Raw genomic sequence first — 17,946 nt, 5'->3', positions numbered from 1 at the left:
CAGGGTACTATTGTCGGTCTTTCGTAACAGTGAGGTTTCGTAAAGCGAACGTTCGAAAAGCGGGTGACACCTGTATTAAAAAATGGTTAATTAATAGAAACGGAATTAAGGGAGTGCCTACAGACAGGGTCAGGGAATTGCATATTGAGCAAATTTCTTAGTCAAAGATGAAACTGCTAGCAGAGCTCAATCACACCCAGACCAGTCAAGGCACTAAACAGCTGTCAGATTTGAATCCGTACATTGCCCACTCAAATCTACTCTGTTTCAAATCAACTGTCGGGCAAATGAACTTGAATGGAATAAATGACACTTTAGAGAATTCAGAATCTATGTTGGCATGAAAAATATTCAGCATAATGAGTACAAATATGTTGATCACAACTCCACTAAAGAGGCTGCAACCGCGACAAATTAAGACCAGCAACAGAAGGCAAATAAGGAAACAGATCACACTCAGAACAGAACAATAACATGCCTCTCTCGGCAGAGGGACAGCAACACTGATTGTCACCAAGGTTCGCACGTCTCCTCTAAGAGCAAATACTTTTCCTGATTTTTAATGTAGCAGTGATTATTATGTGCTCTGCTGAATATTGCAGCAACTGGAGAAATAGTAAGAAATGAGGATGGATGTCAAGGAATAGGCAGTGATGTTAACAGGCGATGTTGGCCTCAACGTGGGTTTCTTCCAGCAGCTCTGGCTTTCTCCCACATTCCAAAGATATATGGGTGTGTAGGTTCATTGGACATATGGACGTAATTGCATGGCACAGGCTTGTTGGGCCAGAAGGCCCTATTACCTTGTTACATCTCTGTGGAAGAAAATTCAATTTTGAATTAAACTTTATTGTCAAGCTTGACTAGCTAAGTATTGCCCAAGATTTGGGTAATGAGGGTGACAGGATAAGACATAGACTCTGCCTTGTTTGTGCTAGCTAACAATAGTTCATGCCAATAATGAGGCATTGCCAACCTTTTGTCTGAGAAACAAAGTGACTTACAACCTGCTTGGCAAAAGGGGGAGCTGAATGTGGACACGTAGTTATAATTTTGCATACTACCCAGAAGCATACATAGACTGGCTGATAGCAAACAAGTGCTTCTTGAAATCGCTGATCAAATATGTTTAGCTGTTGGCCATTGCCCAAAACTTACTATATAAATTTAAGATGTAACCTGACATTTTCAGAGTCGTAAGACAATGGCTCCCCGTGATCACGATTTAAAGGGTTAACCATATACCAGGGTCTGTGTCTTTATTTCTATTTGCCAACGGGGTAAAGTCTCTCTTGGTAAATTGGCGATAAAATTCTTTTACAGTAATATACAATAAGTCAGGGTAAATTCTTTGACAACCTCCAAATAATCTAGGAAGATCCTTATTCTTAGAAGGACCAAGATATGCAAAGTGCAAATTTCTTTTGTTTGAGCTATTCCTAGAGGAACCCTCTAGGAATATGATGATGGTCCAGTTTGGAACTTGCTCAATGAAAACTCTGCAACACAGAACAGACAATGTAAATCTAACGCCACAGTGCAAGTCAATTTTACTTACCACTGGCTTGAGTGCAAGTTCCAAACATGAAGTTTTCAAACAGTTTATCTTCAATTAGAAATCAATAAGTCAGAATTCACCTGGGACTTTACCCATCAGCACAGTCTTACCCCTTTTAGAACACAGAACAGTACAACACAGGAACAGGCCTTTTTAATACAATTAAATTAGCAATCAAATGGCCAACCTAACTAATTCCCTACGTCCATATCTCTCCATCGTCCTCACATTCATGTGCCTATCTGAACATCTCTCAAAAGTCTCTACTGTAACTACCTCTACCACCACTGCAGGCACCCGCCACTGTGTAATAAACTTGCCCCTCACATCTACTGTGAAATTACTCCCTCTCACCTTCAATGCATGCCCTTTGGTATTATACATTTCAACCCTGGGAAAAAGATACTGCCTGTCTCTTCTATCTATGCCTCTCATAATCTTATAAACCTCAATCAGATCTCCCCACAGCCTCCACCGCTCCAGAGAAAACTGCTCAATTGGTCCAACCTCTCATGACAGCACATGTCCTCTAATCCAGGCAGCATCCCGGCACACCTCTTCTGCACCCTCTCCAAAGCCTCAACATCCTTCCTTTAAAAGTTGCTGGTGAACACAGCAGGCCAGGCAGCATCTCTAGGAAGAGGTGCAGTCGACGTTTCAGGCCGAGACCCTTCGTCAGGACTAACTGAAGGAAGAGTGAGTAAGGGATTTGAAAGTTGGAGGGAGAGGGGGAGATCCAAAATGATAGGAGAAGACAGGAGGGGGAGGGATGGAGCCAAGAGCTGGACAGGTGATAGGCAAAAGGGATACGAGAGGATCATGGGACAGGAGGTCCGGGAAGAAAGACAGGGGGGGGGAGGACCCAGAGGTTGGGCAAGAGGTATATTCAGAGGGACAGAGGGAGAAAAAGGAGAGTGAGAGAAAGAATGTGTGCATAAAAATAAGTAACAGATGGGGTACCAGGGGGAGGTGGGGCCTTAGCGGAAGTTAGAGAAGTCGATGTTCATGCCATCAGGTTGGAGGCTACCCAGACGGAATATAAGGTGTTGTTCCTCCAACCTGAGTGTGGCTTCATCTTTACAGTAGAGGAGGCCGTGGATAGACATGTCAGAATGGGAATGGGATGTGGAATTAAAATGTGTGGCCACTGGGAGATCCTGCTTTCTCTGGCGGACAGAGCGTATGTGTTCAGCAAAGCGGTCTCCCAGTCTGCGTCGGGTCTCGCCAATATATAAAAGGCCACATCAGGAGCACCGGACGCAGTATATCACCCCAGCCGACTCACAGGTGAAGTGTTGCCTCACCTGGAAGAACTGTTTGGGGCCCTGAATGGTGGTAAGGGAGGAAGTGTAAGGGCATGTGTAGCACTTGTTCCACTTACACGGATAAGTGCCAGGAGGGAGATCAGTGGGGAGGGATGGGGGGGACGAATGGACAAGGGAGTTGCGTAGGGAGCGATCCCTGCGGAATGCAGAGAGGGGGGGGAGGGAAAGATGTGCTTAGTGGTGGGATCCCGCTGGAGGTGGCGGAAGTTACGGAGAATAATATATTGGACCCGGAGGCTGGTGGGGTGGTAGGTGAGGACCAGGGGAACCCTATTCCTAGTGGGGTGGCGGGAGGATGGAGTGAGAGCAGATGTAACTGGCACTTATCCATGTAAGCGGAACAAGTGTTACACATACCCTTACACTTCCTCCCTTACCACCATTCAGGGTTCACCACATATTCTCCTCCAATGCCTCTCTCCTGCTGCACACTACAGCAGAACTATCCTCACTCCACCCATTCCATTTTACAGGAGTCCCCCGCTTTTCGAACATTCGCTTTACGAAACCTCACTGTTACGAAAGACCTACATTAGTAACCTGTTTTCGCTAACAGAAGGTGTTTTCACTGTTCCGAGAAAAGCAGCGCGCGATAAAAAATCAACACGCGAAAAAATCAGCGCACCCCGAGCAGCCGCTCTCCCCCGGATTCGGAACGGCATTCTCGCCAGCATTGCTTAAACATGTGCCTGTGAGCAGCTGTTTGCAAGATGAGTTCTAAGGTGTCGGAAAAGCCTGAAAGAGCTCGTAAGGGTGTTACACTTAGCGTAAAACTGGACAGAATTAAGTGTTTCAATCGTGGTGAACGAAGTAAGGACAACGTGAGTTTGGCTTTTGGAAGCTGACGAAGATTATGTTGAAGAGGTTTTGGCATCCCATGACCAAGAACTGATAGATGAAGAGCTGATGCAACTGGAAGAGGAAAGGATAACAATCGAAACCGAATGCAGTAGCAAAAGTGCAGCAAATGCATGAGATTTTCCCTGCAGTGATAAAGTACGACTTTAATTTTGAAAGGGTATGTAGGTTTACGGGATATTTGCAGGATGGTTTGAGTGTTTACAAAGAACTGTATGACAGAAAAATGCACGAGGCTCAGCGGTCAAGCAAGCCTTCCACATCAGCCACAGCAGACGACGAACCTCAACCTTCGACATCGAGGCAGGCAGACATAGAAGAAGATAACCTGCTTGCCCTGATGGAAACAGATGACACCCCAGTGTCCCACCACCCCAACCCCTGGGCCGCGGACAGATACCGATTCGCAGAGAATGCAGCGGTAGCCGGGAGGCACACAGCACATCTTTAAGAAAAAAGCCGAAATAAACATGCTAATTAATTAGGTGCAGACAATTACATGCCGGGTAGCACCTAATTAATTAGCATGTCTATTTCGGCTTTTTTCTTAAAGATGTGCTGGGTGCCTCTCAGCTACCGCTGCATTCTTCGCGGATCGGTATCGGATCACTTCCCAGAGATTGGGGGTCACTGCACCACCCAAATCTGCGATGACTCAGTCTAACACACCAACATCAGTGTGCTCGCTGTCTTCCCGATTCCCTTAAGTGATACAACACTGTACATACATTATTTCTACTTTATATAGGCTGTGTATTTTTACCTGTTATTTGGTATGATTTGGCAGCTTCATAGCTTAAAGGTTATTGGACAGAGTGCTTTAGCCAACAGCGCTTGCGTGAGATTTTCTGCCAATGGTGCTTGCGTGAGATTTTCGCGACAGAGATCTGTGCAGGCAATCATTCTAGAGAAGTATTTCTACTTTATAAAGGCTGTGTATTTATCATATCATTCCTGCTTTTACTATATGTTACTGTTATTTTAGGTTTTATGTGTTATTTGGCATGATTTGGTAGGTTATTTTTGGGTCTGCGAACGCTCACAAAATTTTCCCATATAAATAAATGGTAATTGCTTCTTCGCTTTACGACATTCCGGCTTACGAACAGTTTCATAGGAATGCTCTACCTTCGGATGGCGGGGAAAACCTGTATTTCATTTAGAGATACAACACGGTAACCAGCCCGTCAAGCCTGTCAAACCCACGCCATCCAATTACCCCCATGTGATCAATTAACCCACTAACTGTGAGTCTTTGGAGTGCGGAGGAAAATGGAACACTGACCCAATCATGAATTGGAGCCAGCTCTCATGCGACCATATCAATCACCTCTTCCTGAGCTCCCTTTTCTTCCACATCCATACAATGCCCTAAGAAAATATCATATAGAAACATATAAGCAGCTTCTACATGAGCAATGACAGTTCGTAACACTTCCATTCCCTCTCACCATCATTCCCTTTCAACCCTCTACCAGCTCAAATGAGTGGTCCAACATCCAGTATCTGCTGGGTGAACCATAATTTCAAAAATACAATATAAATAGATGTTGTCTGACCTGCCAGGGTGTTTTTTGTGTTGCTTTCGATTTCCAGGATCTGCAGACTTTCCTGTCTATATAAATAAAAGGTATTGCTGCCACATCAACCTGGGATCTCCTCTCAAACACGACTGATCAACAAAGCATCGGCAATGGCATTGTGATCCAGCAACCCCAGTTGTATTGTCTCCCTAATCACCTGTTACATAACTTTAAAAACCAACATCAGAAATAACTGGAAGGCACAAAAATCAATAACAGTTTTCACTTTATTCTACCTTCACTCAGCTGCATTTTGAACTAGATATCAAGTACACTGGGCTTTTTTGTGCTAATCTCAATGAAGTGAAATGCCAGGCAGGGTCTAGGAGAGCTTGAGTATGATATACAAACTAAGATATGTCAACAGTGAAATTGATTTGAATTTATGGGTTTGTGATCATTGCATACACCATTAAAATTTTGGAATAAAGAAGATGTTGTGCAATGAAGCAAAGCCTCAGAGGCGGGATGGATTAAGCTGGTTGGCACATCTCTGATAAACCTAGTCACTCTCAGCTCGACATAAAATGGCTCAAAAATCATTCATTTTGAAATTATTGTTCCAAGAATCCCAGCCAATGTCTGCTATATTTGAAACAGGAATCACAGATGTAAATAATTTTGAGCAATTTATTTTAAAAGCCAAGGTCTCTGATATTGCAGTAGGATAACTGCCTAATAGGAAACCAGAACGAGATGTTAGAGATATTTCACTTAACCTGCACTTCTGGCTGTTGATACCAGCAGCAAGAAATATCCAGGTTCTGCCTGACACCTAGTGCCTGCTGCTGAGTTCTAGGCTGTTACTGCTGGCAATAAATATGCTTAGACAGTAACTGCTGAATGCAAACCGATGCAAAACATATGCCCTAATTGAATATGCTTTTTCCATGGTTTAAAATCTATTAAAAATCAAAAGAATAAACAGTGGTGTGCTTCTCTGTTATACGAGCTCCCCCAGCAGACTACTCTGGATGTCCATAGCAGGCAACTCAATAAGGCTGAACCTTAAACAAATTGCCCACCATTTTCATCTGGCAGGATTATTCAATTATGCAATAGGTGATTTCTAAAATCTGTCCATTGTTGCATCGTCTTATAGTCAATCTTTCCCTCACTACCCCTCTCCCCCCCCCCCACACACACATACAACTCTGCCCTTTAATTTACTATTGGAATATAAAGAAAATAAATATCAGGGTTAGCAACTTGGCGTTTTCTTATTGCATTGAAGAAACAACCTGTTATGTCTTGTAGGTTACAACAGTCACAAACCAATCAGTATTTCTGAACCTATGTCTGATGCGCTGATTGCACATCACATCTTTGATCTGCTTAATGAATAGAATACTGAGGGCGGGGGTGTTAGAGATGGATTTGAATTTCAGCCTTTCTAATGATCAGACATTCAACATCTACAGCACTGCCATAAACATCACTTTGATCATGATGCAATTTAAAATTCTATATCAGACCCAAGTGCCATATAAGTGAAAGTGTAAAAGAACAGAACAGCATCTACAAATATATTCGCCGTGTCCTGGAAGTTCATAAGACCAACCACTCAATCCCAACAACCAAAGCACATGATCAAACCTTTCTGAGTGTCTCCAATACTTTAATTTCTACATACCTTGGACAACCCTGTAAAGCTGGTGGAAACAGTTTGGCAAGAGGCAGAAACAGTTGCAACACCATGGGAAAAGGACAGAGGGATGGAACGAACTGGAAAGCTCTTCTGACAATTCAAGTACTGTACGGTTCAACTGTTTGGGATGAACAGCCTCCCAATCTGAAGCACAAGATATAACGCTGGTTCTAATAGATTTACATCTCAACAATTTAAACCATTGTTTGGGTTTTGTCAGAAGAGACATTAAAGGCAAATTATGCACACTCATACAATTCACTTCTGAAGCTTTCTCCTCACATTTTATGGCAAGCTGTTCTAGCAATATTTTTCAATTACCTTTGTTCACACTGTCTTTCAAAGTTACCCAAAAACACACATGGCTGCAAACTGAAAGGCTCCACCAATTCAGTATCATGGATACCATCCTGATATTAGGCAAGAATTAAATCTGTGCATTAACTGTAGTTTCTCCATGTGCAATTATTATACACTGAGAAGGAGATTATACATCTCTGATTCTATTACATTACCCGCATTAAGCTACCTCTAACGAAAATTGGGCTGACGGATTGATCCCAAAAATGAACACATTTTGCATATATTGTTACCACCACCTCTGAGCAATAATCCAGTCCATCTAATCTAATCTATTGTTATTTTCTCTGCCACCAACTCCTGCATCACTCCCCCCAAAAAACCTTACCTCTCTTTGCTGCCTTTTTGACACTAAAGCAATCTCCCCCTTACTTACTCCAAACTCATCATCCAACTCCACGAAAAACTCCGAATGATCGATGGTTTTTGAAGGGTGTTCATACCAGTTTAGTTTCATCGGGGATTTTTCACTTGCTAGTTGCCATGAGCACATAAACCATTTAGTCTTGCTTTGGTCCCAATATCCTCCTGTTCAATTCCTCAAGAGGCAATTCCTAACAATCAACCTCTTCGTGCACTTAACACACATGGAAAACTCACCCAGTCCCCTGGTTCCTGACATAAATACAACTCAATATTCTCCCACAAATTAGGTCAAGGTAATCTTTCCTCTTCAAAACACTTCCTTCTATTTAATTCAAAATGCAGTCAATATACTCGTGTTCGCGTCAAAAGGCACAGTTTGCTTATTTCAACTTTGAAACTCATTCATAAACCTATTATTGTAAGTGACCATTTTGTTGTTCTTCAGTCGATCTCCAATAAGACTGTGACATCTAGTAACTGGACTTGTAACAACTGCTCGCAAGCAACTAAAAAGGGGCGAAATCGAGAGCTCGCCAACCCTTCCTTTTTCATTCATCTGTACAACCGACTGACAAAGATACAAGTCCCAGCAGAAGTCAATATCAAACGCCGAGCTAACTCGAACAACTCGCATATGTCAACCAAACGAAGTTATCCCGTGTGCGGCCACCTAAAACAACACTGTAAACTCTAAGCATTATTATTTTAAAACACTATACAGAATGCTCACTGTCAAATATATAACCCGTTCCACTTCTCAAGAAAAGGTCAGATTTTAATTAGGCTATACATAAAGGGTGGGCAGCGTTTACAGCAGCTGCCTGCAGTGTGTAGAAAGTGGAACATTACGGAATTCACTTTCTTCCAAAATAACGCCGAACGACTTTCCTTTCCAGCAAACCCCTCTCAACCCAGCGCACGGAAAGGTCCCGCGTCACATGGATCCCCCCCCCTTCCCCTCCCTTCCCTTTCCTTTCCTTTCCTTCCCTGTCGTTCATAATGAGACGCCAAGGCCCCGAGTTATAACGGTCCAACAGAGGCTGCTGTGGCTAAGGATGTGTTAAAGCCGCCCACCGCTATTTCCAGAGAGGCGGGAACAGCAGCAACAACAGGCCGCTTGCCAGGAGCTCCGGCTCGGCTGAGCGGTGCCGCTCCGCTCCGGCCCGTTCCCCCGTTTGAGAGATCGACACACAACGACGCGCACGGAGAAGGAGGGAGGGAGAGTGAGTTGGGGCTACAGACCTGCCGCTGGGAGGTTCCGGCTCCGCTGACGAGCTTCCCTCCGTCGCTTGTTTTTGAAAGATGTTTTTTTTTAAAATAAAAAGAAAAGCCTCTCAGATCGCGTCAGGGAGTAAGTTGGCGGAAGCGGCAACTCCAGCTGTGCGTATGTGGGAGAGAGAATGACCGAAGAGTTGTGAGGGGAAAACGGGCAGGCGCGGGAGAAGCAGCCGCCAGCCGGCTTCACTGACTCAGTGAGTGAGAGTCTGCTCACAGCTCAGATCAGCTCAAGCCTTCTCAGACACACACACACATACGCTATGCGCATGCCCCCACCCCCGTCCACTTGGTGCACACCAAGAGCCAGCTGAGCAATTGCACTCCAGTTTCTCCGAAATCCCCGTTCAATTCCATTATGAATGTGTGCGCGTTTGTCATTGCTACTGGTGTCCGGAAACATGCTCATCAAGATCTGTATCTTGTAAGATCTCCAGCATTTTGTGTGGTGCTCAAGATTTCCAGTATCTGCAGAATTTCTTGAGTTTATTATTAAAATCCGAACAACGAGACGCGTTTACAAGGAGTCTTAACATTTTCTTCCGCTGTACTCGCACAGATTAGGAATCGGGATGTATTTTTTTTACTACTGAAGCGCATCTCAAAGCATATTTAAGTCCTTCCAAACCTCTGATGAAAATGATGCACACTGATCGCGGTTTTTCGTAATGTTTCTTGAATATAGCATTGGAGCGCATCAAAACTTTATAAAGAATATTTCTCTGTAAATATATTTGTAGACTGAAAATATATTACAATACGTTTATATATGAAATGAACTTCCAGAAAACTGGCTATACTTAACAATATGAAAACCATTACACGATTCTAGCTTCCAATGTATCTGACACATGTATTCAATCATTTTTGTTCTTATAGGAAATGATAGTTATGTTCAAGATTATCTTTCAAGCTGATTCAGATACTCTGATTATGACGTAGTATGAACAGAATCATCATTTACACTAAATCTGCCACGAAGCAAGTTTTCATTAATTTGTTGGGATCCCTTTTCTACTAATTAATAGTAATGTATTTAAAGAGTTAAACACAACTTGTCTGATCACTGCATAACTGTAGGAATCAGAATAGTTCTATTAATTACTCATAAACACCTTTTAATTAAATAAATAATGCATTCTCTACTACATATAATTATGACTATTTAGTGGATGAAATATTCGCAATTACATTGGGACCAGAGATGTTTGCCTTCTAATTTGCTGTAATACATTCACTTTCAAGAATCATTATGGATGTTGTACACACTGAATCAATTATACAAGTTGCATTCCTTAATACAAAGTTATTAATCATTCTTAGTTATTTTTAAAAGGACCACATAAAATAATTTATTGTTGTAAAATATTTTTATTTATATATTAAGGACATAGAACCACAAAAGCAAATGCATCATAGTAGATAAGACAACAAATTCTCAATTTGGGCCCAATGGAACCCATTTACCCAACTAAAAGTACTAAGATTGTGTTTATTAGAAGGACATCCCATTAGAACAGAAATGAGGAGGAATTTCTTTAGCCAGAGGTTGATGGATCTGTGGAATTCATTGCCAAAGACAGCTATGAAGGACAAGTCATTAAAAGTAAGTTAGATAGGTTCTTGACTAGTAAGGGTGTTAAAGGTTACATGGAGAAGGCAGGAGAATGGGGTTGAGGGGGGAGAAATCAGCTGTGATCAAATGGTAGTCTCAATGGACCGCAAAGCGGAATTCTACTTATGTATCTTATAGTATCATAGCTCATTCAGGATTGCAAGGGTTGTATCCACAATCAGACAACAGCCCCCTTACAGCCATCCGCCCATGGCCCATGGCATTCCAGATGGATCCAGCGGAACTCCTCGATGAGTGATGAATCCAAATGCAACTGGGCAATCTTCTCAGTCAAGCAGGTACTGCATACCCCATCTATGATGACATCAATCAATCAGCCAGCGAACCATGTACACTGGCTCCTAGGTTCCAGAGTGGAAGCTCAAGTGGGTTGGGTGGTCCATGGACAACTGGCTTGAGGCAGAGCATGTGGAAGGTAGGTGTGATCCTGGAGATGGTGGCAGCTGGAGAAGGTAAGCAAATGGATTGATGTGATGGGTAATTTTCAAAGGACCAGTGAACCGGGGCGCGAGCTTGTGGGAGTCAGTTCGCAGGGGCAGATCTCGGTTAGGTAGTCAGACACTGTCCCCAGACCGAAATCGTCTGGCTGGTCACCAAGGGCTGTCAGTTGGCAGCAGTAGGCATGGTTGGCAGCTAGGATTGCCCTTCATGCCTTCTTCCAAGCATGCAGGCATAAGTGAACCAGGGCCCTGTTGGCTCCTCCATGGGGAACAATGGAGGTTGGTAACATGAATTTCTTCAAATGGTGAAATACCCATGACAGAGGAGGTGTGTAGACTGTGGGACAGCTCAGCCCGGAGCAGATACATCTCCCATGTGGGAAGGGTTAGAAGCAGCAAAGCAACGCAGAAACTTTTCCACTTGCTGATTGGCTCTTTAAGACGGTCCATTGGTCTGCACATGATAGCCAGAGGACAAACTCAGGGAGGTGTGGAGGAGGAAGAATACAAAATACAAACCAACAAAGTGTAGACTATCCCAAAACATAACGTGGAAATCCCTGTGATGTTTCTCATGTTGCAGGGGTAAACACAATGCTCCTTCCACCTCAAAGGAAATGGCTGAAAAATCTCACCCATTTTCTCTGCATGTAATGGACTAGATTTAATTAGGAAGCCTAAAGTAAAGACACCCTGAAGATGCAGTGATCATAATATGACAGAATTCTCCCTACAATTTGAAAGGGAGAAGACAAAGTCAGATGTATCAGTATTAGAGTGGAGAAAAGGACATTACAGAGGCATGGGAGAAGAGCAGGCCAAAGTTGATTGGAAGGAACACAGTCAGGAAGCAAGGCAGAACAGCAATGTCTATGGTTCCTGAGGGCAATCCCAAAGATGAAGAATTATTCTAAAGCAGGGCTACAAACCCCTCAGCTAATGATAAGGCTGCATGGCATAAAAAAGGTTGGGAACCTCTGTTCTAAAGGGAGTATGAGGCAACTGTGGTTGACAGGGGAAGTCAAAGACAGGGCATATAAACTCGCAAAATTTAGTAGGAAGTTAGAGAATTGGGAAGCTTTTAAAAACGAAACAGAAGGCAATGGGAAAAAAAACATAAGGAGAGAAAAGATTAAAAATGAAGATACAATAGCCAATAATATAAAAGAGGACACCAACAGTCTTTTTCAGACATATAAAGAATAAAATTGAGGCAAGAGTGGATATTGGACCACTGGAAAATGACACTGGTAGTAATGGGGGAACAAAGAAATGGTGGATGAACTTAATAAGTATTTTGTGTCATTCTTCACTGTGGAAGACACTAGTATGCCAGAAACTCGAGAATGTCAAAGAGCAGAAGTGAGTGCAGATGCTATTACAAAGTAGAATTACTAAACTGGAAGACGACAGTCTATGTGGATTGGTGATAACATGTCCTCGCTGACGATCAACACTGGCGCATCTCAGGGGTGTGTGATTAGCCCACTGCTCTATTCTCTATATACATGTGACTGTGTGGCCAGGCATAGCTTAAGTACCATCTATACATTTGCTGATGATACAACCATTTTTGGTAGACTCCCAGGTGGCGACAAGAGGGCGTACAGGAGTGAGATATGCCAAATAGTGGAGTGGTGTCGCAGCAACAACCTGGCACTCAACGTCAGTAAGACGAAAGAGCTGACTGCGGACTTCAGGAAGGGTAAGACAAAGGAACACATGGCAATCCTCTTAGAGGGATCAGAAGTGGAGAGAGTGAGCAGCTTCAAGTTCCTGGGTGTCAAGATCTCTGAGGATCTAACGTGGTCCCAACATATCGATGTAGTTATAAAGAAGGCAAGACAGCAGCTATACTTTATTAGGAGTTTGAAGAGATTTAGCTTGTCAACAAATACACTCAAAAACTTCTATAGTTGTACCATGGAGAGCATTCTGACAGGCTGCATCACTGTCTGGTATGGAGGGGCTACTGCACAGGACCAAAAGAAGCTGCAGGGGGTTGTAGATCTAGTCAGCTCTATCTTGGACACTAGCCTACAAGATATCCAGGACATCTTTAGGGAGTGGTGTCTCAGAAAGGCAGCATCCATTATTAAGGACCTCCAGCGCCCAGAGCATGCTCCTTTCTCACTGTTACCATCAGGTAGAAGGTACAGAAGCCTGAAGGCACACACTTAGCGATTCAGGAACAGCTTCTTCCCCTCTGCCATCCGATTCGTAAATGGACATTGAACCCTTGGACACTACCTCATTTTAAAAAAAATATACAGTATTTCTGTTCTTTGCACGTTTTTAATCTAAGCAATATACATATACTGTATTTGATTTACTTATTTATTCATTATTATTATTATTTTTTCCCTCTTCTATATAATGTATTGCATTGAACTGCTGCTGCTAAGTTAACAAATTTCACGTCACGTGCCAATAGTAATAAACCTGATTCTGATTCTGATTCTGAAGTAATTTGGGAAACTGAAAGGTCTAAAGGTAGATAAGTCACCTGGACCATAGAGACTATACTCCAGGATTCTGAAAGAGGTAGCTGAAGCGAATGTGGACGCCGTAGTACTGATCTTTCAAGTATCACTAGATTCTGGAATGGTTCAGGAGGACTGGAAAATGCCACACCACTCTTTAAGAAGGGAGGTAGGCAGAAGAAAGGAAATTATAAGTCAGTTAGCCTGACTTCAGTGGTCGGGAAGATGATGGGAGTCCATTATTAAGGATGAGGTTTTGGGGTACTTGGAGGCACGTGATAAAGTAGGCCAAAGTCAGCATGGGTTTCTTAAGAGGAAATATTGCCTGACAAATCTGTTGGAATTCCTCGAGGAAATAACAGGCAGTATAGACAAAGGGGAGTCAATGGATATTGTTTACTTGGATTTTCAGAAAGCCTTTGACAAGGTACCGCACATGAGGCTGCTAAGCAGGATAAGAGCCCATGGTATTACAGAAAAGGTACTAGCATGGATAGAAGATTGACTAACTGGTAGGAGGCAAAGAGTGGGAATAGAGGGGACCTGGTCTGGTTGGCTTCTGGTGCCTAGTGCTGATGTGCAGAGGTTGGTGTTGGAACTGCTCCTTTTCATGTTATATGTCAATGATTTGGATGATGGAGTTACTAGCTTTGACACCAAGTTTAAAAACAATACAAAGAGAGGTGGAGGGACAGGTAGTGCTGAAGAAGCAGGGAGTCTGCAGAAGGTCTGAGACAGATGGGAGAATGGGCAAAGAAGTGGCAGATAGAATATAATGTAGGGAAGTGTATGGTCATATGTTTTAGTAGAAGAAATTGTGGCATTGGGTATTTTCCAAACAGGTAGAAAATTCAAATATCAGAAGTGTGAAGAGGCTTGGGATTCCTTGTGCAGGATTTCCTTAAAGTTAGTTCACAGTTTGAGTTGGTGGTAAGGAAAGCAAATGCAATGTTGGCATTCTTTTCCAGAGGACTAGAATATAAAAGCAAGGACATAATATTGAGGCTTAATAATGCATTAGTCAGACTGCACTTGGAGTATTGTGAGCAGTTTTGCATCCCTTATCCAAAAAAAAAGAAGAGTCCAGAGCAGGGTTCACAAGAATGGTTCTGGGAATGAATGGGTTAACAGTTGAGGAGCACTTAATAGCTCTGGGCCTTTGCTCACTGGAGTTGAGAAGAATGGTGTGGGGATGGGGAAATCTCGTTGAAACCCATCGAATATTGAAAGGCCAAGATAGAACAGATGTGGAGAGGAAGTTTCCCATACTGAGGGAGTCTAGCACCAAAGGGTACATTTTCAGAATAGAACAATGATCCTTTAGAACCGAGATGAGGAGGAATTTCTTTAGCCAGAAGGTGGTGAATCTGTGGAATTCATTCCCACAAACGGTTGTGGAGGTCCATTGGATGTATTTAAAGTGGAGGTTGATAGGTTCTTAATTGGCCAGGTTACGAGGAGAAAGCTGGAGAATTAGGTTCAGAGAGATAACAAAGCAGCCATCCTGGAATGACAGAGCAGACTTAATGGTCCAAGTGGTTTAATTCTGCTCTTGTGTCTTATGTCTCATCTCAATTGTCTGTTAAAAACAAGAGGCATCAGCAGCATGTGCAAATGCACAGTATGTGACCTCCTATGCATGCTGATGGACACTGAGTGGAGACAATTATCCCAAGGGGTCAATCTGGAACTTAGTAGTTTTATTAGAGGGCAGGAAGAAGCATCTTTATAGTCACAGACATTTAAATAATCATAGACTGAAATTTATTCAGATGATTTAGTCTAGTGCAGCAATAGATCCCTCTAGCCCAAACTGGGGTCCACAGACCCCTCAGCTAATTTCCTTTAGCCAAACTGCTTCAACGCAGGGATCCACTATGTTTAGGACTGTACTTTCTAGATGTATATTGTACACGTAGAAAATTGGTCTGTGACTGCTGAATTTCCACAGGATTTCTAAACCTCCTCCATTATGCCAAATGCCTGACCACTTCCTCTGTGGCTCAAGTGCAGTGGTTCCCAAGTAGGCAATATCACCCACAGACAAAGATAAAGTGGGTCGTGAGGTATCAGTAGCAAGGGGGCAGCTGTGGCATTATGACTGACCTTAAGAAACGAATGACTTATTTTAAACATTTGTTCATCAGTGCATCATAATTGATTACAATGATCACATAATCACCTCATCGCTTGCTAACCCGCTATTCTCTTAGACTTTGCTCAGAGTGCATCATAGTTATTGAAAAACAATGTAACATTTCTGTGTTTGGCATATCAAGAGAAATCTAACCTGAAGAAATTATGTTATTTCCCATCAAGTGTGGTCATTAATCCATAATGAAAATGGCAGAAGTAGACCAAATGAGAAAGAAGTATAGACAGTATAGTGTGGAGTATCTGAAATGTGGATTTGTACCAACACAGAGCAACCAACAGCAGCCAATATGTCTGTTGTGTGAAAGGGTTTTTTTTTCCAAGTGAGGTAACAAAACAGTCCAAGCTCCTTCAATATTTGAAGAGAATGCACTCTGATAAAGCAAACAAGAACTTGGCTTATTTTCAGTCATGTCATGAAAACTTTCTGAGATGGAAAATACTTTAAAACATGGTTGTCAACACTTCACAACAAAACAATGGTTTGTATGCTTCATACATTTCATTGCTCATGACTAAATCTGCAAAGCCCCATACAACTGGAGAAGAACTGATTCTGCCAGCAGTAAGAGAGGTTCGGAGTTCCAGTCTTGCGTAAGTATGGTTTTCCAGACCAGATAATTAAAATGATTCCGCTCAGTAACAACTCTTTTCAAAGATGAATGAATGAAATGTCTGAGAATGAGGAAGAACTCATTTTTCAACATATTTAGGACAACAGAGTTTGCCCTGCAGTTGGATGAGTTGACTTTGCCAGGCAACGAATATTTGCTTCTTGTTTCACGAATGATGAAAGCATGTTCGAAAGCTATTGTTTGCAAGGGAACTAGAAATGGATATGAAGGTGTAGTATATTTAATTTTTGAGTAATATTGTAAATATATTGTTTGATTAAGCATTCTTTGTTTACATAATTCATTATGGGAGTTGTGTGAAAAAGTACACAAATGGCATACGTCATCAAGCCACTGCATCATATGTTAGTGCCTCACTAAAAAAAAGGAAAACTAAAACAAGTAGACAAGCATACCGATTCCTGTTTTTCTTTTGATTTATTTCTGGAGTTACAAAGCATAACAGTGGCGATAACTAAGTTTTTAAAACAAACCCCAAGATGACCAGCTACCTGTTGAAGCTCAGCTTGTTTTTCTTTGAAAGGGAGACATTTAAATTAAAAAAAGACGGCTGAAAACTGCCAAAATTAGCACACAAGTATGGTCATAGATTTATAAACAGTGAGTTTATAATAATAACAAATAATAATTCAAAATTCCAGAAATGGCTGGCTATATCATCAAGATAGATAGAGTCTGGTTTTGGGTGTAAAACGTTCCAGCCAGTACTTGTATCGGAGAGAGTTTACCCTCATTACTGATCATCAACCACTGGTGTCCATTTTCAATCCACAGAAGGGTGTTCCAGTAACAGCAGTAGCAAGAATGCAGAGATGGGCTCTGTTTCTTGGCAGACACTATTGTAAGATCAAATTCAAGAGGACAACTAATCATGGAAATGTTGATGGATTGTTCCGTTTAGCATTAGAAATGGAAATACCTGAAATATTTACATAAGAGGACACTCTTCTTCACCAATTCTCCCTAATGCAAATCAGAAGACTACCTACTGTGGCAGAGATGATCCAAAGGGAAACCAGAAAAGATCCCACACTGTCTCAGGTCTACATGGCAACCCAAAATGTGCAGCAGAAATTTTAGTTCCCCCAATTTTACCAGCACCTGAATGAACTTCCCCTTGACAGGGGTTGCCTTATGTAGGGATTGAGAGTTGTTATACCATCCAAGCTGAGGGCTGCAGTGTTGGAGGAGCTATATACTGGTCATCTGGGCTTTATCAAAATGAAAGTGTTGGCTCAAGTTGTTTGGGGGCCTTGGATACATCAGCAGATTGAGCAACTTGCGGTGCACTGTTCAGAATATCAACATGTCCAGAAGATTCTAAGGGCAGTACCTGTCCATCCCTGGGAATGGCTTGCATTTTCCTGGCAGAGGATTCATGCAGTTCTGATGGGCCATTCATGGATGCAAATTATTTGCTAGTCATGGATGTAGCTACAAATGACCAGAAGTGTTCGCAATATCCTCCACTACAGCCTTGCACACTATTGATGTGTTGAGAAGCCTCTTCAAATTGACTGGTATTCCAGAGCACTTAGACAGTGACAATGGACCACAGCTGGTGCAGAACTGTTTCAGTCATTCCTAAAAATAAACAGAATAAGACATATTACATCTGCACCATA

General features: G+C 42.3%; 1 protein-coding gene across 14 annotated transcripts in view; it reads right to left on the bottom strand.

Moving 5' to 3' along the window:
• Window positions 1–9,212, bottom strand: part of LOC140201702 (alpha-(1,6)-fucosyltransferase) — an 889,182-nt gene extending 879,970 nt beyond the window's left edge. For all 14 annotated transcript variants that reach the window (XM_072266344.1, XM_072266353.1, XM_072266324.1 and 11 more), the window contains exon 1: window positions 8,941–9,212. The gene's annotated coding sequence lies outside the window, so the exon portion shown is untranslated. The remainder of the gene's footprint in view (window positions 1–8,940) is intronic.
• Window positions 9,213–17,946: the final 8,734 nt, after the last annotated feature.

Source organism: Mobula birostris, chromosome 1, assembly GCF_030028105.1.
Source record: "Mobula birostris isolate sMobBir1 chromosome 1, sMobBir1.hap1, whole genome shotgun sequence".
Classification (NCBI taxonomy): domain Eukaryota; kingdom Metazoa; phylum Chordata; class Chondrichthyes; order Myliobatiformes; family Myliobatidae; genus Mobula; species Mobula birostris.
This window is presented reverse-complemented; position numbering and strand designations above follow the sequence as displayed.